We start from the raw sequence: 27,956 nt of genomic DNA on the forward strand, positions 1-27,956 counted from the left end.
ATAAATCAAGCTATCAAAAATTAAATACAAAGAAAATATATTAAAAGCAGCAAGAGAAAAACAACAAATAACACATAAGGGAATCCCCATAAGGTTAACAGCTGATCTTTCAGCAGAATCTCTGCAAGCCAGCAGGGAGTGGCAGGACATATTTAAAGTGATGAAAGGGAAAAAAACTACAATCAAGATTACAACAAGGATCTCATTCAGATTTGACGGAGAAAGTAAAACCTTTACAAACAAGCAAAAGGTAAGAGAATTCAGCACCACCAAACCAGCTTTACAACAAATGCTAAAGGAACTTCTCTAGGCAGGTAACACAAGAAAAGGAAAAGACCTACAATACCAAACCCAAAACAATTAAAACACGGTAATGGGAACATACATATTGATAACTACCTTAAATGTAATTGGATTAAATGCTCCAACCAAAAGACACAGACTGGCTGAATGGATACAAAAATAATATCTATATATATGGTGTCTACAAGAGACCAATTTCAGACCGAGGGATACCTACAGACTGAAAGTGATGGGATGAAAAAAGATATTCCATGCAAATGGAAATCAAAAGAAAGCTGGAGTAGCAATTCCCATATCAGACAAAATAGACCTTAAAATAAAGACTATTACAAGAGACAAAGAAGGAAACTACATAATGATCAAGGGATCGATCCAAGAAGAAGATATAACAATTGTAAATATTTATGCACCCAACATAGGAGCACCTCAATACATAAGGCAAATACTAACAGCCATAAAAGAGGAAATTAACAGTAACACAATCATAGTACGGGACTTTAACACCCCTTTTTCACCAATGAACAGATCATCCAAAATGAAAATAAATAAGGAAACACAACCTTTAAATGATATAGTAAACAAGATGGACTTAACTGATATTTATAGGACATTCCATCCAAAAACAACAGAATACACATTCTTCTCAAGTGCTCATGGAACATTCTCCAGGATAGATCATACCTTGGGTCACAAATCAAGCCTTGGTAAATTTAAGAAACTTGATATCGTATCAAGTATCTTTTCCGATCACAACGCTAGGAGACTAGATAACAATTACAGGAAAATGTCTGTAAAAAATACAAACACATGGAGGCTAAACAATACACTACTAAATAACCAAGAGATCACTGAAGAAGTCAAAGAGGAAATCAAAAAATACCTAGAAATAAATGACAATGAAAATACGATGACTCAAAACCTATTGGATGCAGCAAAAGCAGTTCTAAGAGGGAAGTTTATGCCAATACACTCCTACCTAAAGAAATAAGAAAAATATCAAATAAACAACCTAACCTTACACCTAAAGCAATTAGACAAAGAAGAACAAAAAAAACCCAAATTTAGCAGAAGGAAAGAAATCATAAACATCAGATCAGAAATAATTGAAAAAGAAATGAAGGAAATGATAGCAAAGATCAACAAAACTAAAAGGTGCTTCTTTGAGAAGATAAACAAAATTGATAAACCATTAGCCACACTCATCAAAAAAACAAGAGTAAAGACTCAAATCAATAGAATTAGAAATGAAAAGGGAGAAGTAACAACAGACACTGCAGAAATACAAAGGATCATGAAAGATTACAACAAGCAACTATATGCCAATAAAATGGACAACCCGGTAGAAATGGACAAAATTCTTAGAAATGCACAACCTTCCAAGACTGAACCAAGAAGAAATAGAAAATGTGAACAGACCAATCACAAGCACTGAAATTGAAACTGTGATTAAAAATCTTCCAACAAACAAAAGTCCAGGACCAGATGGCTTCACAGGCGAATTTTCTCAAACATTTAGAGAAGAGCTAACATCTATCCTTCTCAAACTCTTCCAAAATATAGCAGAGGGAGAAACACTCCCAAACTCATTCTACAAGGCCACCATCACCCTGATACCAAAACCAAATAAAGATATCACAAAAAAAGAAAACTGCAGGCCAATATCACTGATGAACATAAATGTCAAAATCCTCCACAAAAAAACTAGCAAACAGAATCCAACAGCACATTAAAAGGATCATACACCATGATCAGGTGTGGTTTATCCCAGGGATGCAAGGATTCTTTAATATACGCAAATCAATCAATGTGATAAAACATATTAAGAAATGGAAGGAGAAAAATCATATGATCATCTCAATAGATGCAGAAAAAGCATTCGACAAAATTCAACACCCATTTATGATAAAAACTCTCCAGAAAATAGGCATAGAGGGAACCTACCACAACATAATAAAGGCCCTATATGACCAACCCACAGCCAACATCGTTCTCAACGGTGAAAAACTGGAACCATTTCCAATAAGATCAGGAACAAGACAAGTTTGCCTACTCTCACCACTATTATTCAACATAGTGTCAGAAGTTTTAGCCCCAGCATTAGAGAAGAAAAAGAAATAAAAGGAATCCAAATGAGAAAAGAAGAAGTAAAACTGTCACTGTTTGCAGGTAACATGATACTATACATAGAGAATCCTAAAGATGCTACCAGAAAACTATTAGTGCTAATCAATGAATTTGGTAAAGTAGAATGATACAAAATTAATGCACAGAACTCTCTCTTGCATTCCTATACACTAATGATGAAAAATCTGAAAGAGAAATTAAGGAATCACTACCATTTACCATAGCAACAAAAAGAATAAAATACTTAGGAATAAACATACCTACGGAGACAAAAGACCTGTATGCAGAAAACTGTAAGACACTGATGAAAGAAATTAAAGATGATACAAACAGATGGAGAGATATACCATGTTCTTGGACTGGAAGAATCAACATTGTGAAAATGACTATACTACCCAAAGCAATCTACAGATTCAATGCAATCCCTACCAAACTACCAATGGCATTTTTCACAGAACTAGAACAAAAAAATTTCACAATTTGTATGGTAATACAAAAGACCCCGAATAGCCAAAGGAATCTTGAGAAAGAAAAATGGAGCTGGAGGAATCAGGCTCCCAGGCTACAGGCTATACTACAAAGCTACAGTAATCAAGACAGTATGGTACTGGCACAAAAACAAAACTACAGATCAGTGGCATAGGATAGAAAGCCCATAGACAAATCCACACACATACGGTCACCTTATATTTGATAAAGGACGCATGAATATACAATGGAGAAAAGACATCCTCTTCAATAAGTGGTGCTGGGAAAACTGGACAGCTACATGTAAAAGAATGAAATTTGAACACTCCCTAACTCCACACACAAAAATAAACTCAAAATGGATTAAAGACCTAAATGTAAGGCCAGACACTATAAAACTCTTAGAGGAAAACATAGGCAGAACACCCTGTGACATAAATCACAGCAAGATCCTTTTTGACCCACCTCCTAGAAAAATGGAAATAAAAACAAAAATAAACAAATGGGGCCTAATGAAACTTAAAAGCTTTTGCACAGTAAAGGAAACCATAAACAAGATGAAAAGACAACCCTCAGAATGGGAGAAAATATTTGCAAATGAAGCAACTGACAAAGGATTAATTTCCAAAATTTACAAGCAGCTCATGCAGCTCAATATCAAAAAAACAAACAAGCCAATTCAAAAATAGGCAGAAGACCTAAACAGACGTTGCTCCAAAGAAGATATACAGATTGCCAACAAACACATGAAAGTATGCTCAACATCATTAATCATTAGAGAAATGCAAATCAAAACTACAATGAGGTATCACCTCACACCAGTCAGAATGGCCATCATCAAAAAGTCTACAAACAATAAATGCCAGAGCGGGTGTGGAGAAAGGGGAACTCTCTTGCACTGCTTGGTGGGCATGTAAATTGATACAGCCACTATGGAGAACAGTATGGAGGTTCATTAAAAAACTAAAAACAGAACTACCATACAACCCAGCAGTCCCACTACTGAGTATATACACTGAGAAAACCATAATTCAAGAAGTGTCGTATATCACAGTGTTCATTGCAGCTCTATTTACAATAGCCAGGACATGGAAGCAACTCGCCTAAGTGTCCACTGACAGAAGAATGGATAATGAAGATGTGGCACATATATACAATGGAGTATTACTCAGCCATTAAAAAAAAATGAAATTGAGTTATTTGTAGTGAGGTGGATAGACCTAGAGTCTGTCATACAGAGTGAAGTAATTCATCATGAGAAAAACAAATACTGTATGCTAACACATATATATGGAATCTAAAAAAAAAGAAAAAAATGGTTCTGAAGAACCTAGGGGCAGGACAGGAAAAAGACATAGAGAATGGACTTGAGGACACGGGTAGGAGAAGGGTAAGCTGGGATGAAGTGAGAGAGTGGCATGGACATACATACACTACCAAATGTAAAACAGATAGCTAGTAGGAAGCAGCCACATAGCACAGGGAGATTAGCTCGGTGTTTTGTGACCACGTAGAGGGGTGGGATAGGGAGGGTGTGAGGGAGACGCAAGAGGGAGGAAATATGGGGATATATGTATATGTATAGCTGATTCACTTTGTTATAAAGGTGAAACTAACACACCATTGTATAGCAATTATACTCCAATAAAGATGTAAAAAAAAAAAAAAGATACTCAAATATGCACAACAGGTTTTTCAGCACAGGTAGTGTAGCGTTTAAAACTCGAAAATAGCCAGACTGGATAGTTAGTGCTAAACACATGAGACAAAACACAAAAATCAGTTTTTGTGTTTACATTCATTGATTGCTCACTCTGTACCAAGCACTTCACTATTATAATCTCATTTAATATTCAGAGTAACTTCCATTAGTCCCATTAAACAGATGAGAAAACTGAAGCTTAAAATTAATTAGATAACTTGCTAAAAATCACAGCTAACATGTAGTAGAGACAGTTGAAAACATAGTTCTAACCATTGTACTACTACTTATTAGATCTTCGGGCTTCCTATTTCTTCATCCAGGGAGAATGTCGAGATGGAATTGAGTGGAACACCCCTTTAGAAAAACTATGGTGCCTCAACAACTCCAATTTGGAGACAGAAGCTATGTGATGGCCTCAAGCCTTCCTCCACCATTCTCATGGGTGGCAGTGGTAATTAGAATGAGGAAGAGAGAAAGGAACATTACAGATAATCAGTGGGGTGAAAAGCCTCAATAACAAGTCTGCAATCACAGCACAGGTTGATGTCTGAGAGAAAGGATGCAGTGGAAAGTGCTAGAAGACAGCCACTGGGAATCAGGTAGCTGTGAATGAGATGAGGTTCCTGGAGACAATATATGCAAATTCCTGAAAACAAATGACAGTATCTTGTTACTGTGAGATCTTTCTCAACCCTATGACCATTAATTGCACCTGACAAGACATTCTTTTTATCCAAAAGAAAGAGCCAGAAAACTGGCAGTCTCCTAAATTTTCATGCCTATAACAACTTGCACAAAAATGAGGCCAAGTTTTTTTATACGAAATTTTATTATTTACACTTAGAAGCACAAAGAAAAAGAAGATACACACTATATAAAGTCTTTAGGATTTTCTATATAAAGACTTTAGGATTTTCTATATAATACCAAAACAATTATAAATATATAATAATATCATTTAACATTTTCTTCAAAGACTTTTTTGGTATTTCTATGCTTACGGAGAATTGAATACCCAGCTACTGTTGATGGCTTATTAATTGCTCTCTGTTATATTTTTGAGAAATTTATAAAATGAGCAGAATACAACTGGAAGTATAAAATAATTTTAAACAAAACATTTTAGGCGTTGACAAAAATAAATAGGTTGTTACATATGTAAGCAAAGAACGGAGGTTAGTTTCAGGCTATGCAAAATCAGTTCTATGTATAGTTTTTTTTTAAAGTAGCGTTTATTTACAATATGGTATTAGTTTTTGGCATACAGCATAGTGATTCAGTATTTTTACAGATTATACTCCATTAAAAGTTTTTATAAGGTAATGGCTATATTCCCTGTGCTATACAACATATCCTGTTGCTTCTGTATTTTATACATACTAGTTTTAATCTCTTAATCCCATACCCATATATTGCCCCCTCCTCCTTTCCCTCTCCCCACTGGTAACCACTAGTTTGTTTTCAAATTCTGTGAGTATATTTGTTTTTCTATATACTTTTGGCTCTTATATTTTTTTAGATTACACATGTAAGTGATATCATATAGTATTCATCTATATCTGACATTTCTTTATTGATTCATCTGTTGATGGATACTTGGGTTGCTTTCATATCTTGGCTATTGTAAATAATGCTGCTATGAATATTGTAGTGCATGAATCTTTTCAAATTAGTGTTTTCAATTTTTTTCGGATATATACTCAGGAGTGGAAATGCTGGATCATATGGTAGTTCTATTTTTAGTACTTTGAAGAAGCTCCATACTCTTTCTCATAGTGGCTCCACCAATATACATTCCCACCAAGAGTATACAAGGATTTCCTTTTCTCCACATCCTCACCACAATATATTTGTAGACTTTTCAATGACAACCTTTCTGAGAGGTGTGAGGTGATATCTCATTGTTGTTTTGATTTGCATTTCTCTAATAATTAGGGATGTTGAGCATCTTTTCATGTACCTGTTAGACAGCTGTATGTCTTATTTAGAAAAATGTCTACTCAGATCTCCTGCCCATTTATTGATTGGTTTGTTCTGTCCCTAGGTTCTTCATAACCATTTTTTTTTAATTTTTAATTTTTAAATTTTTTGCATTACACGGGCCTCTCACTGTTGTGGCCTCTCCTGTTGCGGAGCACAGGCTCCGGACGCGCAGGCTCAGCGGCCATAGCTCACGGGCCTAGCCGCTCTGAGGCATGTGGGATCTTCCCGGACCAGGGCACGAACCCGTGTCCCCTGCATCGGCAGGCGGACTCTCAACCACTGCGCCACCAGGGAAGCCTTTTTTTGTTTTTAGATTCCATATATATGTGTTAGAATACGGTATTTGTTTTTCTCTTTCTGATTTACTTCACTCTGTATGACAGATTGTAGGTCCATCCACCTCACTACAAATAACTCAATTTCATTTCTTTTTATGGTTGAGTAATATTCCATTGTATAAGTAATTACTGATAGCCATGTATTTACTGCCATTTTCTTACTTGTTTTCTGACTGTTTTTGTAGTTCTGTAGTTCTTCTCTGTCCATTTCTCCTTCCTTTTGTTTCTTCCCCTGTGGTTTGGTTTGTTTTTCTTTAGTAGTATGCTTGTACTCCTTTCTTTTCTTTGTTTTTAATGTATGTATTATAGATTTCTGTGGTGACCATGGGATTAATGTATGTTGATCTATATCTATATCTACTTATTTTAAACTGGTATTCATTTCAGTTCAAACACATTCTAAAATATCTACTTATTTTACTCCCCTCCCTCATATTTTGTGTTTTTGATGTTATATTTTACATATCCATGTTCAACAATTAACTGTTTAGTTTAGTGTACCTATAGTTGCTTTTACAATTTTTTGTTATTAATCTTCATAGTGGCTTAAGTGGTTGATCCTTAGTCCTTACTATATATTTGCCTTTCCTAATGGGAATTTCCTGTTTCTATAGATTCTTACTTCTTTTCCACTTAGCAAAGACCCTTCAACATTTCTTTGAGGGTGGATTTAGTATTGATGAACTCTTTTAGTTTTTGCTTATCTGAGAAGTTCTTTACCTCTCCTTCTATTCCAAATGATAACCTTTCTGGGTAGAGTATCCTAGGTTGCAGGTTTTTTCCTTTTAGCACTTTAAATATATCATGCCACTCCCTTCTGGCCTGCAGTGTTTCTATAGAAAAATCAGCTGATAGCCTTATGGGAGTTCCCTTGTAACTGACTGTTTTTCTCTTGCTGTCTTTAGAATCCTGGCTTTACCTTTACCTTTTGCCATTTTAATTATATGTCCTGGTGTGGGTCTGTTTGGGTTCATCTTGTTTGGGACCCTCTGTGCTTCCTGTACCTGGATATCTGTTTCCTTCTTCAGGTTTGGGAAGTTTTCAGCCATAATTTCCTCAAATACATCTTCAATCCCCTCTTTTCTCTCTTCTCCTTCTGGGGCCCCCATAACAGGAATGTTGGTATGCTGCATGTTATCTTAGAGATCTCTTAAACTGTTTTCATTTTTTTATTTGTTTTTCTTTTTGCTGTTCTGATTGGGTGATTTCCATTATTTATCTTCCAGAGTATTTATGCATTCTTCTGTGTCACTTAGTCTGATATTCATTTCTTCCAGTGTGTTTTACTTCAGCTATTGAATTCTTCATTTCTGATTGAGTCTTTTTTATATTTTCTAGTTCGTTAATAAACTTTTCACTGTGTACCATTATTCTTTGCCCTAATTCAGACAACATTCTTATTATTATTGCTTTCAGTACTTTATCTCATAAATTGTTTATTTCTGTTTAATTGCTTTTTCAGGGGTTTTATCTTGCTCTTTCAATTGACAGTAGTTCCTGTGTAATCATTTTACTTAACTCTCTCTGCCTCTATGAATTTATGTGAAACAGTTACCTACTGTGTTCTTGAAGGGGTGTTATTATGTAGAAGTGTCCCTATACAGACTGCATGTGCCCAGTGCCTCTGGGGGCAGAGCTGAAACTGACATGGACACAAGTCATGTCTTTCCTCAAGGTGAGCTGGCAGCTATCACCTTGATGGAGGTGGGGCTGAAGATGGAAGGTCTAAGGCTAGAATGAGTGTGAGGTGGGGATTCCCCTCTGCCCAGTGGCCATCACAACCCTATGGGGGGAAGGTCTGATCTCAAGTTGCTGGAATGGAAGCCCTGAGGGTCTGGCCTGAGCTGCTTCTGTTACCTTTAAGTATGTGTTTTCCCCTCTCTCTGCACCAAGACTTTTGCCCCAGAGTGGGGGAGTACTGAAGCAAGTGGGGCTTGTGAGCGCTCTGGGCTCATGTCAGCTGCAGATATAAGTCTTAGCTGTCTCTGATGTGCTGCCTATGTAGGCACCCCCAGTTGATTCCCTTGTTCCATTCATACACAGTCTCGGGTTCAAGTCTCCTTTGTCCCCCACAGACGATCACTGCCCCCGGTCTCTGGCGCCACTACCCTGCTGGGCAGGCGGGACCCAAGTGGACTCTCAGCGTGTAACGGGGTATAAGCTGTGGTGGAGCAGCCAGCATAAGAAATCTGATGCTCTGCTTGAGTAAGTGCCAATGGTGGCTGCTGCCAATCCACCCAGGCTCCTCCCCAGGACCATGTTGCCTCTTAGTTCCTCGGTCACGGCCACCTCGGTTCCAGGGCTGTGCTGTGATGTGGAGCGAGCAGGGCTGGAGTGTTTGTTCAGGTCACGCTGAGGCACACAGAGAGGTGGTCCCGTGAAACTGGCAGCTGCTAGAACAGATCTCTCTCCACCCTGACTTGGAGGCAAATCAGCATGTGCCTGTTTTTCATGATCAGATTCCAGACTTCACACAGCCCTCCTGTTAGTCCTCCAACCGGTCAAGTCTTCCCCCATATAAGACCCCAGGACAGGGGCACCCAATCTGTGGCTGTCACTGCTCACTCCTAAAAGGGGGACGTCTGCCTGTGAATCTTCCTTTTTCCTCCCCTTCTCCTCCCAGATGCACAGGTGCCAAATTGATCACTTTTCTTCCCTTCCTACCAGATTACGTGTGCATATTTCTTAAAGCCCTGGTTGTACAGGAGTCCTTCTACCAATTTCAAGCTAGTCAAAATTGTTCCACGTGTAGATTATTTCTGATGTGTTTGTTGGGGGAGACATGCTCCATATCCTCTTACTCTGCCATCTTCAATCTCTCCCTATTTACAGTTTTTCTAACAATTCTTTTTAAATGATATATTTTGGAGAAATTGATAACACTAGAAATATTAAAGGAATACATATCCTGAGTACTAGAATAATAGCCTTCTATTTACTACTTCAAACTATACACCTAAAATATCAGTTGATTTATGCTCTTAATGATTCTGACTTAGATACGATTAAAGAGGTTGGAAGCTACGGTTTTGATGAAAATTATTGCTTTCCTAAAATGGTAAGTCAAAAGTTAATTCCTAATTGCCTCTTAAGAAAGACCTTTCATTATTCTTCTGAGTATTATTAATGGCTTCTAAAATCCTACACTCTTACAGTGATTATAATCATGAACCCTGGAGCCATACTGCATCAGTTTAAAGCTCTGTGCCTCCACTCAAGACCTGAGCTGATGTCACTCTACAATCAAGAAAACTTGGGAAAGTTACTTCAGTTCCTTATACATAAAATGTAGATAAGTGCTCGCTTCAGCAGTACATATAGTAAAAATTGGAATGATATAGAGATAAACATGGCCCCTGCACAAGAATGACACACAAATTTGTGAAGCATTCCATATTTTTCTAGAAGGAATCAACAGCAGAATAACTAAGGCAGAAGAATAGATAAGTGACCTTGAAGATAAAGTAGTGGAAATAACTGCCACAGAGCAGAATAAAGAAAAAAGAATGAAAAGAATTAAGGACACATTCAGAGACTTCTGGGAAAACATTAAACGCACCAACATTCGAATTATAGGGGTCCCAGAAGAAGAGAAAAATAAAGGGACTGAGAAAATCTTTGAAGAGATTATAGTTGAAAACTTCCCTAACATGGGAAAGAAAACAGTCAGTCAAGTCCAGGAAGCACAGAGAGTCCCATACAGGATAAATCCAAGGAAAAACATGCCAAGATACATATTAGTCAAACTATCAAAAATTAAATACAAAGAAAAAATATTAAAAGCAGCAAGGAAAAAACAACAAATAACATACAAGGGAATACCCATAAGGTTAATTGCTAATCTTTCAGCAGAAACTCTAAAAGCCGGAAGGGAGTGGCAGGACATATTTATAGTGATGAAAGGGAAAAAACTACAACCAAGATTACTCTACCCAGAAAGGATGTTATACGGATTCGATGGAGAAAATAAAACCTTTACAAACAAGCAAAAGCTAAGAGAATTCAGCACCACGAAACCAGCTTTACAACGATCGCTAAAGGAACTTCTCAAGGCAGGAAACACAAGAGAAGGGAAAGACCTACAATAACAAACCCAAAACAATTAAGAAAACGGTAATAGGAACATACATATCGATAACTACCTTAAATGTAAATGGATTAAATGCTCCAACCAAAAGACACAGACTGGCTGAATGGATACAAAAGCAATATCTGTATATATGCTGTCTACAAGAGACCCACTTCAGACCTAGGGACACATAGAGACTGAAAGTAAGGGAACAGAAAAAGGTATTCCATGTAAATGGAAATTGAAAGAAAGCTGGAGTATCAATTCTCATATCAGACAAAATAGACCTTAAAATAAAGACGATTACAAGAGACAAAGAAGGACACTACATATGATCAAGGGATCAAACCAAGAAGAAGTATAAAAATTGTAAATATTTATGCACCCAACATAGGAGCACCTCAATACATAAGGCAAATACTAACAGCCATAAAAGGGGAAATCGACAGTAACAATCATAGTAGGGGACTTTAACAACCCAATTTAACCAATGGATAGATCATCCAAAATGAAAATAAATAAGGAAACACAAGCTTTAAAAGACACATTAAACAAGATGGACTTATTTATAGGACATTCTATCCAAAAACAACAGAATACACTTTCTCCTCAAATGCTCATGGAACATTCTCCAGAGTGTTCTCCATTTGTGACCCCATATCTTGGGTCACAAATCAAACCTTGGTAAATTTAAGAAAACTGAACTCGTATCAAGTATCTTTTCTGACCACAAAACTATGAGACTAGATAACAATGACAGGAAAAAAAAAAACTAAAATATACAAACACATGGAAGCTAAACAATACACTACTAAATAACCAAGAGATCACTGAAGAAATCAAAGAAGAAATAAAAAAAAAATGACAATGAAAACACAATGACCCAAAACCTACGGGATGCAGCAAAAACAGTTCCAAGAGGGAAGGTTATAGCAATACAAACCTACATTAAGAAACAAGAAAAAGCTCAAATAAACAACCCAAACTTCCAGCCAAAGCAATTAAAGAAAGAAAAACAAAAAACTCCAAAGTTAGCAGAAGGAAAGTAATCATAAATATCAGATCAGAAATAAATGAAAAATAAATGAAGGAAACAATAGCAAAGATCAATAAAATTAAAATCCGGTTCTTTGAGAAGATAAACAAAACTGATAAACCATTAGACCGTAAACTCATCAAGAAAAAAAGGGAAAAGACTCAAATCAACACAATTAGAAATGAAAAAGGAGAAGTAACAACTGACACTGCCGAAATACAAAAGACCATGAGAGATTAATACGAGCAACTATATGACAATAAAATGGACAACCTGGAAGAAATGGACAAATTCTTAGAAAAGTAAAACCTTCTGACTGAACCAGGAAGAAAGAAAAAATATAAACAGACCAATCACAAGCACTGAAATTGAGACTGTGATTAAAAATCTTCCAACAAAGGCCCAGGACCACATGGCTTCACAGAGAATTCTATCTAACATTTAGAGAAGAGCTAACACCTATCCTTCTCAAACACTTCAAAATACACTAGAGGGAGGAACACTTCCAAACTCATTCTATGAAGCCACCATCACCATGATACCAAAACTAGACAAAGATGTCACGAAAAAGAAAACTACAGGCCAATATCACTGATGAACATAGATCACAAAATACTAGCAAACAGAATTCAACAGCACATAAAAAGGATCATACACCATGATCATGTAGGGTTTATCACAGGAATGCAACGATTCCCCAATATACGCAAATCAATCAATGTGAAACACCATATTAACAAACTGAAGGATAAAAACCATATAATCTCAACAGATGCAGAAAAAGCTTTCAACAAAATTCAACACACATTGATGATAAATACCCTCCAGAAAGTAGGCACAGAGGGAACTTACCTCAACATAATAAGGCCACATATGACAAACCCACAGCCAATATCGTTCTCAATGGTGTAAAACTGAAAGCATTTCCACTAAGATCAGGAAAAAGACAAGGTTGCCCACTCTCACCACTATTACTCAACATTGTTTTGGAAGTTTTAGCCACAGCAATCAGAGAAGAAAAAGAAATAAAAGGAATACAAATTGGAAAAGAAGAAGTAAAACTGTCACTGTTTGCAGATGACATGATACTATACATAGAGAATCCTAAAGAGACTACCAGAAAACTACTAGAGCTAATCAATGAATTTGGTAAAGTAGCAGGATACAAAATTAATGCACAGAAATGTCTTGAATTCTTATACACTAATGATGAAAAATCTGAAAGAGAAATTAAGGAAACACTCACATTTACCATTGCAACAAAAAGTATAAAATCCCTAGGAATAAACCTACCTAGGAGAGAAAAGACCTGTATGCAGAAAACTATAAGACACTAATGAAAGAAATTAAGATCATAAAAACAGATGGAGAGATACAGCATGTTCTTGATTGGAAGAATCAACATTGTGAAAATGACTATACTACCCAAAGCAATCTACAAATTCAGTGAATTCCCTATCAAGCTACCAATGCATTTTTCACAGAACTAGAACAAAAATTTCACAATTTGTATGGTAACACAAAACACCTCGAACAGCCAAAGCAATCTTGAGAAAGAAAAATGGAGCTGGAGGAATCAGGCTCCCTGACTTCAGACTATACTACAAAGCTACAGTAATCAAGACAATATGGTACTGGCACAAAAACAGAAATATAGATCAATGGAACAGGATAGAAAGCCCAGAGATAAACCCATGCACATAGTATCACCTTATCTTTGATAAAGTAGGCAAGAGAATACAATGGAGAAAAGACAGCCTCTTCAATAAGTGGTACTTGGAAAACTGGACAACTACATGTAAAAGAATGCTATTAGAAGACTCCCTAACACAATATACAAAAATAAACTCAAAATGGATTAGAGACCTAAATGTAAGGGCAGACACTATAAAACTCTTAGAGGAAAACATAGGCAGAACACTCTGTGACATAAATCAAAGCAAGACCCTTTTTGACTCACCTCTTAGAGAAATGGAAATAAAAACAAAAATAAACAAATGGGACATAATGAAACTTAAAAGCTTTTGCACAGCAAAGAAAACCATAAACAAGAGGAAAGGACAGCCCTCAGAATGGGAGAAAATATTTGCAAATGAAGCAACTGACAAAGGATTAAACTCTAAAATTTATAAGCAATTCATGCAGCTCAGTATCAAAAAAACAGGCAACCCAATCCAAAAATGGGCAGAAGACCTAAATAGACATTTCTCCAAATATGATATACAGATTGCCAACAAACACATGAAAGGATGCTCCACATCACTAATCATTAGAGAAATGCAAATCAAAACTCCAGTGAGGTATCACCTCACACCAGTCAGAATGGCCATCATCAAAAAATCTACAAACAGTAAATGCTGGAGAGGGTGTGGCGAAAAGGGAACCCTCTTGCTCTGTTAGTGGGAATGTAAATTGATACAGCCACTATGGAGAACAGTATGGAGGTTCCTTTAAAAACTAAAAACAGAACTACCATACAACCCAGCAATCCCACTACTGGGCATATATCCTGAGAAAACCATAATTCAAAAAGAGTCATGTACCACAGTGTTCATTGCAGCACTATTTACAATAGCCAGGACATGGAAGCAACCTAAGTATCCATCGACAGATGAATGGATAAAGAAGATGTGGCACATATATACAATGGAATTACTCAGCCATAAAAAGAAATGAAATTGAGTTGTTTGTAGTGAGGTGGATGGACCTAGAGTCTGTCATACAGAGTGAAGTAAGTCAGAAAGAGAAAAACAAATACCATATACTAACACATGTACATGGAATCTAAAAAAAAAAAAAAAAGGCTCTGAAGAACCTAGAGGCAGGACAGGAATAAAGACACAGACGTAGAGAATGAACTTGAGGACATGGGGAGGGGGAAGGGTAAGCTGGGATGAAGTGAGAGAGTGGCGTGTATACATATATACACTACCAAATGTATAATAGCTAGTGGGAAGCAGCCGCATAGCACCGGGAGATCAGCTCCGTGCTTTGTGTCCACCTCGAGGGTGGGATAGGGAGGGTGGGAGAGAGATGCAAGGGGGAAGAGATATGGGGATATATGTTTATGTATAGCTGATACACTTTGTTATGCAGCAGAAACTAACACACCATTGTAAAGCAATTATACTCCAATAAAGATGTTTTTAAAAATGTAGATAATAATATAAACGACCACATTAGGTTGGATGAGGACTACATGAGTTAATAATTAAAAAGTGTCAAGAGCATAAGCTTTGACATATCTTCATAAAGGCTAAATTTGTCTTCTGATTTTTTGATGTATATAATAGAACAGAATATTACGTTAACCCATTTTTGTAATATATATAAACTGATATTGACAGCAAATGGCCACATGGGACATTTTTGGGATGATGTTGATGACATGTTCAAAAACTAGATTATTGTGATGGCTGTCCAACTCAGTAAATTTACTAAAAGCATTGGATTATACACTTAAGATACGTCAGTTCTTTCTATCATATAAAATTATTCTTCAATGAAACTATTTAAATATAAATATACAGGAAATTAAGTAAAGGATATATATATACATATAACATATGTACATATATACAGATAACATATATACATAAATATATATACATATATAAACACAGAAAAAAAGTTTCATTTTTTAAGCTAAAATCAACATTAGAAACAACTCAATATTAAATTTATAATTAAAGGTATCATTCAGAGTAGTTATTTCCCATACATTTTCTGAGTATCTATTACGTGCTCAGTATTGGGGGATATCAAGGTAAACAAGATACCTTTCACTGCCTTTGAGGAGCTCTTAGTGTAAGGCAGGGGAAGGTAAACTAAGATCACAGGACTAATTCAACCTGTTTTTGTACTAAGAGCTAAAAATAATTTTACAATTTTAAATAGTAGAAAAAAATTAAAGAATAATATTTGTGACATATGGAAGTTAGATGAAATTTAAATTTAAGTGTCGATAGATGAAGCTGTATTGGAACATGGCCACACTCTTCATTTATGCTTTTTATATGGCTGCTTTCAAGCTACAGTGGTAGAGTTTGGTAGTTACAACAGTGATTAAACATCCAACATACCCTAAAATATTTACTTGTCTTGTCCTGTAAAGAAAATGTCTGTCAACCCTTCGTCTAAAATGAGAATATAGAGAAAAATAACTTTTGGCCAATCTTAAAGCCCCCAATCTTTGCTATAGAGAAGTTTTCTGAAATCTATTAGTCTGAGTTTTTTCCTGGTACACCAAATGCAACTGTTTTACAAGTTTAATACTGCAGTGCCTCAACCACCGTGACTATCTGAGGTTCCATTATCTTAAATTTGAATAGTATATTCTCGGTACTGAAAAGGCCTGTAACTATGAAAACTATTCAGAAAAATACCCAAATACTACGATGATTATAATTTATATCTTGGACTGTTGCAACAATTTATCTTTAAAATTAAATCCTTGATTTTTTGTTCTTAAAAAAACCTAGAAGAGAGACGTTCAAGTTACTCTTAATCAACTGATGCACGTACCCTTACTTTGTAGAACCAAAGATGCATGCAATAAATATGGGGGGAAAACTGGCAGTCTTAAAGAAGAATCCTATTTGATAAATCTACACAAATTAATCAATATGTAAACTGAATGCAGTCAATCAACAAAGGGGGCAACAGATTAAGTACTATCAAATCATATATTGATATTCTTATCTGTTGATAGAAGGTGGGAGCTCATACTTAAAATATATGCACCTTTAAATAAAAATATATTTTATTTAAAATGCACCAAATTCATGATGACTAACTCTTCGAAAGTAACTTAGTGACATTAATTTCGATGCATCCTTCCTCTGGCTCCTTTTTTCAATTCATTTATTCATTTAATATCAAAATTTTATTTTGTTGTATTGAATAATATAGAATGCATCTCATCATCAATATTCCAGAAAACCTCATGGAAAGCCTGGGAAGGCATAACAAGGAAGGCATTTCCATAGATTTACAATTAGAAGTGTAAGTGAGGGCCACATGTATCAGATTTTATCATTTTGTGTATTTGTTTTCCATTAAACACATATGCACTTAAACATGCTCTCGATTTTTTTATCACTTTCAACCTGCATTGTGATACTCATAAAAATTCATGATTTGAAATGCTTCTTCTGATTAGCACAAGATACCTGGAACTGTATCTTCATTTTTGGAAAATGTGTTCTTAATTTAAAACAGTATTCATAAATCGTGACTTAAGATTGCTTAATTCTGAAAAGGCAATTTCAGAAGTCAGGCTATTCATTCCTTATATTCAACTTTAATGGTATTAGTAAAAAACAAAATAAAATCAAAAGAATGCAGGCAAATTCTGAATTGGATTGCTCAAAAGGATTTGTCAAACAACTGTAATTGTCCTCTTAGATAGAATAATAAATGATATCTCAGATTTACCTGCCAGAATATTTAATTTATAAACTCTCCTTTTCCATTCTTACATGAAGAAAGTTCTAATTTGCCAAAATATATCCAAGACAGACACTGAGGGATATACTGGGGTGAGAGGAGTACCCCTTTGGAATAATGTCATAACTACATTAGAAACTTTTAAGATCCCTGCTCAAATTTCCCCCTATACCCCTCCTTTTATTTGGAATTCTGTCTCTTTAAAGGCTTAAATCCACAAAAAGATTCATCCTATTCACACCCTTGTTTCTATTCCTTTATTTCCAATGCAATTAAATATCAGCCACATTGGCAAAATGACCTCTTAATTAAGAAGAATTAGCAAAGAAGTAAATTTAAAGTCCTGATGTTTCAAGTGGCACAAGGGGCACTTGAGTTGTAGCCTTGGAAGAGACAGGGCCATAAACAGCAATGAGGAGGATTCCCAGAAAAAAAAAGGGAACAAGTAAGGCACTACAATGTCAGTCAAGAAGACAACCTCTCATGGGAAAGTCTGATTGAGGCAGTGGTAGTAATAACTGTCCTCCATGTCACATCAACTTTAAACAGCATTTCTTAAAAGAGACTGTGTGCCTTGGAGGCACTAGATAAGGTACATTCTGATCTCAAAACAACATTATAATGAGGTTGTTATTATTTTTGTCCCCATTATACAAATGATAAAACTGAGGCCCAGAAATATTCAGAAATTTGCCCTGGTGGTCACACCATGTAATGAGCAGAGCTGGGATTCTACTGCCTAGCAGAGTAGTTAAGAGTATTGACTCTGCATTGGTTTCAATCTTGACTCAGCCAGTACTGTGTAATCTTTGACAGGTTACTTAATCTTTCTGTGCCTTGGTTTCCTTAGGAGCAGAATGAAAATAATAGTAGGTAATATATGTAAAGTGTTCAAAATATTGCCTGGTACTTAGTGTTTGATTACTTTTTTTAATTTCAATTTCCAATTTTTAATATATCAAATATTGTTTACATTCAACAATTGCTTATATCATGCTATATCTGACAAGTTACTGGTAATAACTGGAGGAATGTAAGATTGTTGAAAGCTGGGATCTTCTCTTATTTATTGCTGAAACTCTAAGGCCTAAAAACAATTCTTACATATAATAAGTGTCAAATAAATAGTTGTTGAAGGAAGGGAAGAAGTAAGCAATGGCAGTAGCAATTCAGTAACTTTTTTTTAAAAAAGAGAGGGAAGGAAGCAAATATGAAACTATATAGCCTAAGTTCTTAACTGCTACTGTAGACCGCACTGCCACTCTCATCATACTGATTCACGCTGTCAATGTCTGGTGGTAGCACATATTCAGTATATTTACTGCCATGCTCTACTTTGAAACATGCAAATATGGCAAAAGACCAAGAAAAGGGTTTCAAATAGCTTTACCTAATTGTTTTGTTAATAAGTATCAAATGTGCAGTATATATACGCTGATACTATTTGGGTTAAATAACTATCATAAAAAGGAAAAAAGGAGATGGTTTTAGAGTTGCACTGATTCTGAATGATTAAGCTATATTTAAAGAAAAATATAGAAATCTTAAAACTGCAAACTAATGGAAAGAAACAAATACACCCTTCTTTAAATCTATGCTCAAGAGATTTTTTTTTAAAATACTTTATGACTTGCAAGGTACTACTTGATCAGAATATACCCTGAATTTATAGTTATTTATGTCAGTACAACACAGAAAAATGAGATCTGATACAACCTAAAATATACTGTAGTAGATCAAGGAAGGTATTTGTGGAAACAATATTATCTACACAACTATTTCATTAAACATTTAACAAATATTTAATGCTTGTTCAATTAAATTAAAAAACCAATAAATATCTTTTGAACTTAACTATAAAACAAATCAAAATTGAAAGATATTACAATTTTAGTTGCACCTTGGCAAAAATGAAAAACTGAAGTAAAAAAATGAAAATGAATATAAATTAAAATGAAAGATTATGGAAATTTTTTTCATGGTCCTTCCTGAGCAGTGCTTATAAAAGGAAATAAAAACTCATGTGCTAATATGCCATCAAAAACAAAAAGCTGGGGAAACATTAACCCGTCATAGACACACTGGTTTTCTAAAAACCAGTGTTAACACAGAAATAAATATGAAGCCTGAAGGGAAAAGTAGGCAACTGAAGACAAGCAGCAACTATCAGTTCTCAAAGAATGGGAACTAAGAGTTAAGGCAAATGCCATGCTGGAAACCCATCTAAAACTTGAAAATCTGAATCATCACTTTTCATAGGAGACGACTGAGTTTGCATGGGACAGAGGAATCACACTTGCGTAATCCTTTAGTCTTCCCTAACAACATTTAAGAAACTGAAGAAAAAATAAAGATTGGAAAAAGAGTTGCAGTTAGAAGGAAAATTAAGAGAAACACCATGAGGAAGGAGGGATAGAGTAAGTATTCTCTAAGCAGAGTGGTTTCTATTTAGTTAGAGGGAAGGGACTGAAATTAAAGCCACCAAATGAAAATCTGAAGGACTGGTTCTTCACTTTAATAATCTGTTTAGGAAATGAAGATTAGCATTTGGAGTAGCATGACTAACCACACTGGTAATAAAAATCTTACATTTCATGTTTGTAAATTAGAAAATGAAATCTCTTAATCAGGCCAGGGAAATCTAGAAGTACCAATTCATTCGTAAGAAATTTCTCTATCCATCAACTTGGATTACATAACTGTCAAGGACATTGTTATGAATCAGCCTCAAAATTGTTCACTGAATAAAAACACATCATTTGTCACAACATTCTAAGCATCAGTTCTCATTCTCAGAATTTGATTCATTCCTGTTCATTTGGATATATGTACACATATGTTCCAATTAGGCTGCTTGTCAAGTCAAAATTGCAATTAACCTTTCATTAAATTTATAGCAATCTTTTACTTTGAAAGTTATCAAGTCAGATAGATCAAAACAGACATATGGCTTTTGTGATCCAGATTGACAAAGAGCAATTTGTCACATTATCTTGAAGACTGCTCCATTGACCATCTAAGTCAGAATTCCCTGTGATAGCTATAAAGATGTGCAAATTCCTAGGTCCCAGGCTGAACCTTTTGAATTATTATTAGAGGGTTTAGGAAGCTGTACTAAGTGCTTTATAGTTACTATTCCATTGAATCATTATATCACACTTAAGAACTAAGAAGTACTACACTAAAAGCCCCATTTTACAGATGACCTTGTTAAACAGCTACACAGTTATAGAGCCAGGGTTCAATTCAAATATGACTCCAGAGTCCAACCACTAAACTACTGAATTATTCTACCTCCTTCCTAATTTGGGTATAGACAGAGGATCATTTGTTTTGACAAGATAAACATGCTACGATAGATGTGTTCTGTGCATGAATTTGAAGACAATCATCACAAAAATTCTTCTTTGCCTTTTATCCCTCCTTCCTGTTCTTGGTATGTTGAAAATGGAGCCAAGGACAAATGGAGAAAGGTAAAAAGTGTATCTTTAGCTTGTTCTGCCATGAATCGATCATGTAATATGCAAAAACAAAAGAGAAGCAATGAGAACTCATAGTTCAAAGAGAAAAATACCTACTAAAAGGAATATAGCTTCCCTATAAAATAGTTATCATAGTGATTCCTATTAAATATAGATAATTAGAGGTAGCAATATTTATATCTGAAATATCCACAATTTCAGATATCATGGTATCATGAAACTGATAGATTTTCTATCCTTACATACTAGTTTACCTAAAATTGGCAAAAAGGTATGTGTTCTATTCTAAGATAGAGAAACCTATGGAAAATGTTACCAAAATACTGATCACACATAAACTTGTTTAGATAGAAATTCTCAGCTGAAGAGCTCCACTGCCTACAGGTCATGTTCAGAACATACAAGCATTGGCAGATAAGCAAATTATGCCTCTCCAAATATAAGGACATGTGGGCCCATTATCAAAGAATCCCTGTACTGTAGAAAATATGAAAAAGATAATTCAGAATAATAGAAGATGAAGAAAAAAGAACAGGCATGTGCTGAGCCAATATTTCAACTATGTTATGTTATGAGTAATAACTATATTGTTAATAATGAGAAATAAAAACAGCCAGTTCTTTCTATGTAACAGGCATTGTAGTAAACATCTTACAAACAGCAGAACATTTTCTTCTCACAACAATTGTGTGAGATATGTATGAGGACTCACCACTTACAGTAGAAGAACTAAGAAATTCTGATAGGTTAAATTATCTTCCCAAAGCCATGCAGCTTTAAACTGCCATAGCTGAGATGGAAACCCAGCTTTATGGACTCAAAAGTTTACACTGCAAAGTAGAAATGCCTTATTTGAACCAGGGGTTGTGTTTTGAATCATGGGATTCCACCAGATTCTATATAAGCATCCAGGTATAAATGATACACTGGTGAAATCCACCTGTAAATGCCACTTCCATCACCCTCCAGGACTACAATCATAGGATTAGCAAGATCCTGCCTTTCTCATCTCACACTGTCATCTGCCTTCAGACACCTATAGGCTACTGGCTCCAGGAGATTTCTTAGTTATATTAACTCATCTTAAGCCCCGTAGCACGTATTATGATAAGCCTTCTACCTGGTACCTTGGTGTTTCATTTTAGTCTCTAAGAACGGCACCAGCTACCTGGGGCACAATCTTTTCTCTGGGAAGGTCTTCCTTACTCTTTGGTAGAATTCAAGTATGAAAAAGAATTTAGAAATTTGATTTAAACCCTCTACTGTAATGTAACTGTATAATTAAGTAATTAATTATAATTAAATATGAACTCTTGCTTTTTGAAATGTTTTTCTGGGAGAAAAAAATAGATGATTCAACTCATGCTAAAGTTATGTTTCAAAAATAAAGTCTGGATTATTCAACTACAGAGTGGTTGGGATTTTAAAAGAAAAGCAAAGTGATTAGCATTCTAATCCTTATCTATTTTCATTGGAAAAAATTAGACAAGGAAGTGCTGTGACCATCTGTTAATCAAAGAACAGCAAGAACACTTTAGCTTTGTGTTCCCAGAAAGACATTTGACTATCCTAAGTGACTGTTTTGAGCAGAGCGAAGGGAAAACCTATTTCAATGATTTGATTGTATTTTACACTATTTTAACCTCCAACCTGTGCTATTTTCCATTTTAGAGGTTAGAAGTAGTATAAAATACAATCAGATCATTAGGATAGGTTTTCTCTTCACTGTCTGCTCAAACCTATCACTTAGGATAATGAGATTGCACTAAATAAAGATCTGTGACATCTAATGAATTGATACAGAATCTGATCCTGAGCCCCATATAAAGTCTTTTAGATCTCAGATCAAGCAAGACTTCTTAGAGAGTCCTTCTCTGACCTTCTTGACTATGTCAAATTCTACTTGTAAGAGCACATCTCTTTTGTAACATCTGCCAAAATTAAAAGTTAGCATTTATTTATGGGATTATTTCATTAATGTCTGATTCTTCCACTAAACTGTAGGCTCCTGGAGAACTACCAGATGCCCACAACTCCACAGTACCTGCCACACAAGAGGCACTCAAGGTATGCAGTTAAATGATTTAATGAGTGAATGAGAGAATGTAATAATTCAATAGAAAGAACTTGATGGAAAGTTCAACATAGGTGGTGTTGTAATTCGTTTTATTTTTTCTGTTCAATTAGCAACTCACTCACCAAATTATTTTTAAACCTAGGTCACAGACACATTCTTTTCCACGCAAAATGTATTGTGATAACATTTCAATTGAATGTGGGAATTGGTTCTTAATTAATCTATTTCATCATTATCATACTTGAAGGATTCAAAATTTGGCAGCTTGGTTCACTGATTTTCAAAAAATTCATCTTATACTGTAGTGTCTCAGTTGTAGAAAGTCGCCATCGTATTAAATAGTTCAACAGGAAGCAACTAAGTGTCCTATGACAGGTAGGAAAGCATAAATTAAACCACTGGAGATATTCAGATGTCTGCTCTCTTGAGAAACATAGAACTAATGATGAAAAATAATAGCAGCGACCATCAACTGATTGCTTACTATATATCAGGGATGAAGCTAAGACACAAACTCCTTTATTCCTCACAATAATTGTTTAAAATGGACATCACCCTCCTTTAACATTTTTTAAAGAAGAAATCAAAGACCATAGAGGTACAATATCTAAATTTTGGGGTCCACATGAATGAATGAATGGATGAATAGAAGCAGAACTTCTAACAGTTTTTGCCTGAATGAAGGGCAACATCAAGGAACAGCAAAAGATACGATTTCATTCTTGGAAGCTTTGTGAAGCTAAATATTACTGTGACATTAATAATTACAGCTAACATCAATCTAGCACTTATTATGTTCCAAGCACTTTATCTACATGATCTCCCACTTAAGCTTCTGAGATAAATATGGTATAAGTACTATTACATAAATGTTTATCCTCAATTTATCGACAAAGAAATTGAGACTCAGGGGTTGAGTAACCTGCCCGATTAACACAGAGCTGTTAAATGACTGAGCCAAGATTCAGATCCAGTTCTAAGGTCATGACTTGAGCTCTTAGCTTCCACACTACATATTCCTGGAAGTAGCTCCAACTTCTGCAGTTACAACTTTGGTCTTACCACAGCCAAGTGCATATGTGATCCTGAATCAGTAGTGGCACATGTTTGTTTTTCTGGAGGGCATGTGAGCACAGTGAAAGAGGTGAGAGGATGGTAGGCCCATTTCATCTCACCTCCTTGCTAACTGGACCAATGGAATAACAACAAAAGAATGTGTAAGGCAAAACATTAAAGTAGTCAAAAACAGGACAATTTAGGACCCATCAGGCTCTGAACTTTTACAGGTCAGAGAACATACCTGTTAATATGCCTCTTATAGTACAGATGTGAGGAACTCCAGTAAGAAACACAGTAGTTAACTGCTTGAGAATGATGACTTAATTGAGTAGAATATATATTTCTCTTCAATTGCTCATCTTAGAAAATTCTAAAATCCTAAAATTTTTAATAGGATTGAACTATCTATTTTAGGAAATATATTATTTAAATATATATTTTATATTTATACAATATAATTTATATTTATATTTAATAATATAAATTTAATAATTTATATAAATTTAAATATATAATATATACATTTATATATAAATATAAAATTATATAAATTTATATAAAATTTATAAATATAAATTTATATTTTAATATATATTTTAGGAAATATATTATTCTTTATGAAGGACCATCTCCCCCTCCTCAGGCAACAGCCCACCCAGGGTTTCAACTAATGCAGATTGTGTGGTACTGACAAAAAAGCACTGGAAACCTGAGTATTCATCCTAGTTCTGGCATTATGAGTTGGACCTGGGTAAGACTTCACCTCTCTGGCCCTCAATTCCCTTCTCAATAATATGAAGGGATTGGGCAAGTTAAAATTATAAGAATGTTTCTGGAGAAAATATATAATTATTCAATGCCCTTCTGGAAAAGTAATAGCAGAAGGTTAAATAAATAATTCAAAGTATAAAAAGGGTAAAGAGTTTTAATTTTTATACACTATTTTTTCTTCCCTGTAGCATTAATTAATGCATTTCCAAACAAAAGTATCTAATCAAAGACACAGATAAGGTATATGGGCCCACTGTAGGAGCTACAAGTTAGATCTAGTCTCAGAAATTTTACATACCACTGCTACATTTACCAGTTACATTCAATATTTACTTTGGGGAAGTTGTTAGTTTAACGATCAAGAGCAATGATCTCTATTATATCACATAGACTTAAAGCCTAGTTTCATGGCTTCCCCACTGATGTGGTTAACTTCTTAACCACAGAAGTTCAGAAGAGACTAAATAACTTTCCCATGAGTGCATAATTAGGAGGTAATGAAACTGGAATGGAAACTTAGCTCTATTATATTTTAAAGTTCAAGTGTACTTTCCCTAAGACCAGACCACACTGTTTCCCCAGGCTGGAGCTCTCTCACTGGTATCCTTTTGAAGATACTGCATCTCTTCATCTTGAATATTTTGGTCCCGCCTCTAATTAGACAATAAGTTGCTCAAGTATCTTCTGTTTTAAATCCATATTTCTATAATGCAGAGTATAGGGTTTAAGCAGATAAGGTGCTTTGGAGATAGGAAAATTAGTCCTTATTTCACTAAAGAAAAAAGGCATTTTTGTCTGGGTTTATATCCCAGCTCTGGCATTCATTAGCTATGGGATCCTGGGCATGTTCTCTGACTTCTCAATACAAAAATTTTCTTCATTTGTAAATGGGTATAACAATAATACCTACCTCCTAAAGATTAAATATATAGGCTAAATGAGATAGGTTATGTGTTTATGCATATTAAGTGCTCAATGAATGAAAGCCCTTTTAAATATATCATTAATACATTCCACTTAGTTTTACTTTTTGCACCTTCTTTTCCTCATCCATCAAGTGAGTGGCCTATCTCAAAGGACTGCTGTGAGAATTCAATGAAAAAATGTGTGTACAGTCCTTAGAAGTTATCTCACAGTAAGGTCAGATAATGTATTACCTTTATTAGTGTGATATTGCTTTCAAGATCACAAAGCATTTACCACATCTAAAAGCTTTTAGTCCTTCATCTTCCTATGTCCTATATCATCTAGGCCTGGTTGCCTAAGGTTCCAGTCTACAATCCAATATACAATCCTCTTCTGGCAAAACCAGTACTGCTCACTTCCTCCTACAGGGAATATATGCAAACTGTGACCATAGCCTTACTCTAAAGAGGTAACTCTGAATGTATTGTAAAGTCATGACTGTCAAAGGCATTCATGAGCCAGAGTACCTTTTTTTTACATCACAGATCTCACCTCATTGTCACCTCTTGCTCAAATGATACACAGATTTTGATTTCTTACTACAGCAGGTATCCAAGGATCATTTTGATCTCACTGCTATTTTATAATACCTTCTAACTGAAAAAGTGATGGGAAACATAATCTGGCATCTTTCTAGGTAAAATAAGATCAACGACAATACTTATGAGGACTATTGTTTTTCTTTGGCAAATATACTACAGATGTAAATGCAAGTCTGATTCAAAGATATTCTTTATGGATTCACAGTCTTTCAATTTAAAATGGATGTAAATGTGTTTATTTGAGGAGTTATATCAGAATCTGCAATGCTGACAATATAGAAAAAAAACTCATGGAATGCTGAAAGAACTTTTCATATAGCTAAAATGCAACTAAAGTACTTCTATCAACTCTATTAACATGTCTTTCAGCTAAACTCAGCTGACTTAAATTATGAAATATGTGCTGCTGATTTGATGGCAAATAATTCTGCTAAAATGCCTTCTGCTCTGTGTATGCTGATTATCACATTCTAAGGAAATAGATCCAGGGCTTAGACATCTTTATTGGAGGTAAATTGACATGTCACCCAAATTTTCACCCCTTCATTTTTTGGAGTAGACTAAAAATACAAAGTTTTCATAAAGCAATTAAAATCAGTAGGATTTTGGCTGTAGGCATAAAACAGCATTAAACTCACGATGATTACACTACAGTCTGTTCTATTTATATTTATTATACTAATATCTCTCTTAGAACAGAGCACAGTAGTTTTGGTTGAACAATTATGTACTCTTGTCAAGTAAATGAGCATAGCCTTTCAAACGTATCACAGTAATTCCAACAGCTGTAAAGCAGTAATACTATTATTATTTTTAACATTCTCCCAAACTGCTTACATATCTGCACATAAATAATGATGAAAACTAAGAGGCAGAGAAAGGAAACAATACTTACAAAGATGAATTTTAATATGACAGAATATTTTTAAAAATTACTTCAACCAAATAAACTCCAAAGTCTCTATACTCTCATTCTCCTTATCCTTTATTTCTTGTTCTACTTTTCTAGACTTTAGCCATAATGTTTGGTACAAAATTAGAATTCAGTAAATATTTTTTTGATGAGTTTGTGAGTGAATGACAGTTTTATTTTAAATCTGCTTGGTCTTATATGGTGTTTTCATATGCAGCCTAGTTTTATGAATGCCAATCACTATGCAATGATTCCTACAGTACATGGAACGGTATGGAAGGTCGGTGAGAAAACAGGATCTTCTGTTTTGTTGATTGCTGTATCCCCATGCCTAAATCAGTTTCTGGCATATACTAGGTGCTCAATAAACACATGTCGAATAAATGTTGAATGATTCATATAATTGTAATGTTCTTCATACTAAAACAAAGTCACAATATCCATTATTGTTAATTCTTATTCTCCAAGAATAAATTGTTATAACTTAATTACATATTAAGATAGATGTAAAGAATGTGTAACTATGGGGCAGTCTTCTGTGTTTATTATATACATATATATATATATATATATATATACTTTTAATGTGTCAGGCACTGTGATTGATGCACAGAGGGATTCTGCTCCCATATCTGTCTAATGTACCCCCAAGCTAGCATCTGTCACAATGTA

The 27,956-nt window shown here is 35.0% G+C and overlaps 1 protein-coding gene and 1 non-coding gene across 9 annotated transcripts in view; one reads left to right on the forward strand and one right to left on the reverse strand.

Moving 5' to 3' along the window:
• Nucleotides 1–27,956, reverse strand: part of LINGO2 (leucine rich repeat and Ig domain containing 2) — a 1,190,714-nt gene that overhangs the window by 1,043,988 nt on the left and 118,770 nt on the right. The window lies entirely within an intron of this gene.
• Nucleotides 10,218–10,322, forward strand: LOC115839035 (U6 spliceosomal RNA). Its single transcript, XR_004033892.1, has one exon. It is a non-coding gene; the product is annotated as a U6 spliceosomal RNA (small nuclear RNA).

Source organism: Globicephala melas, chromosome 6 (assembly GCF_963455315.2).
Source record: "Globicephala melas chromosome 6, mGloMel1.2, whole genome shotgun sequence".
Classification (NCBI taxonomy): domain Eukaryota; kingdom Metazoa; phylum Chordata; class Mammalia; order Artiodactyla; family Delphinidae; genus Globicephala; species Globicephala melas.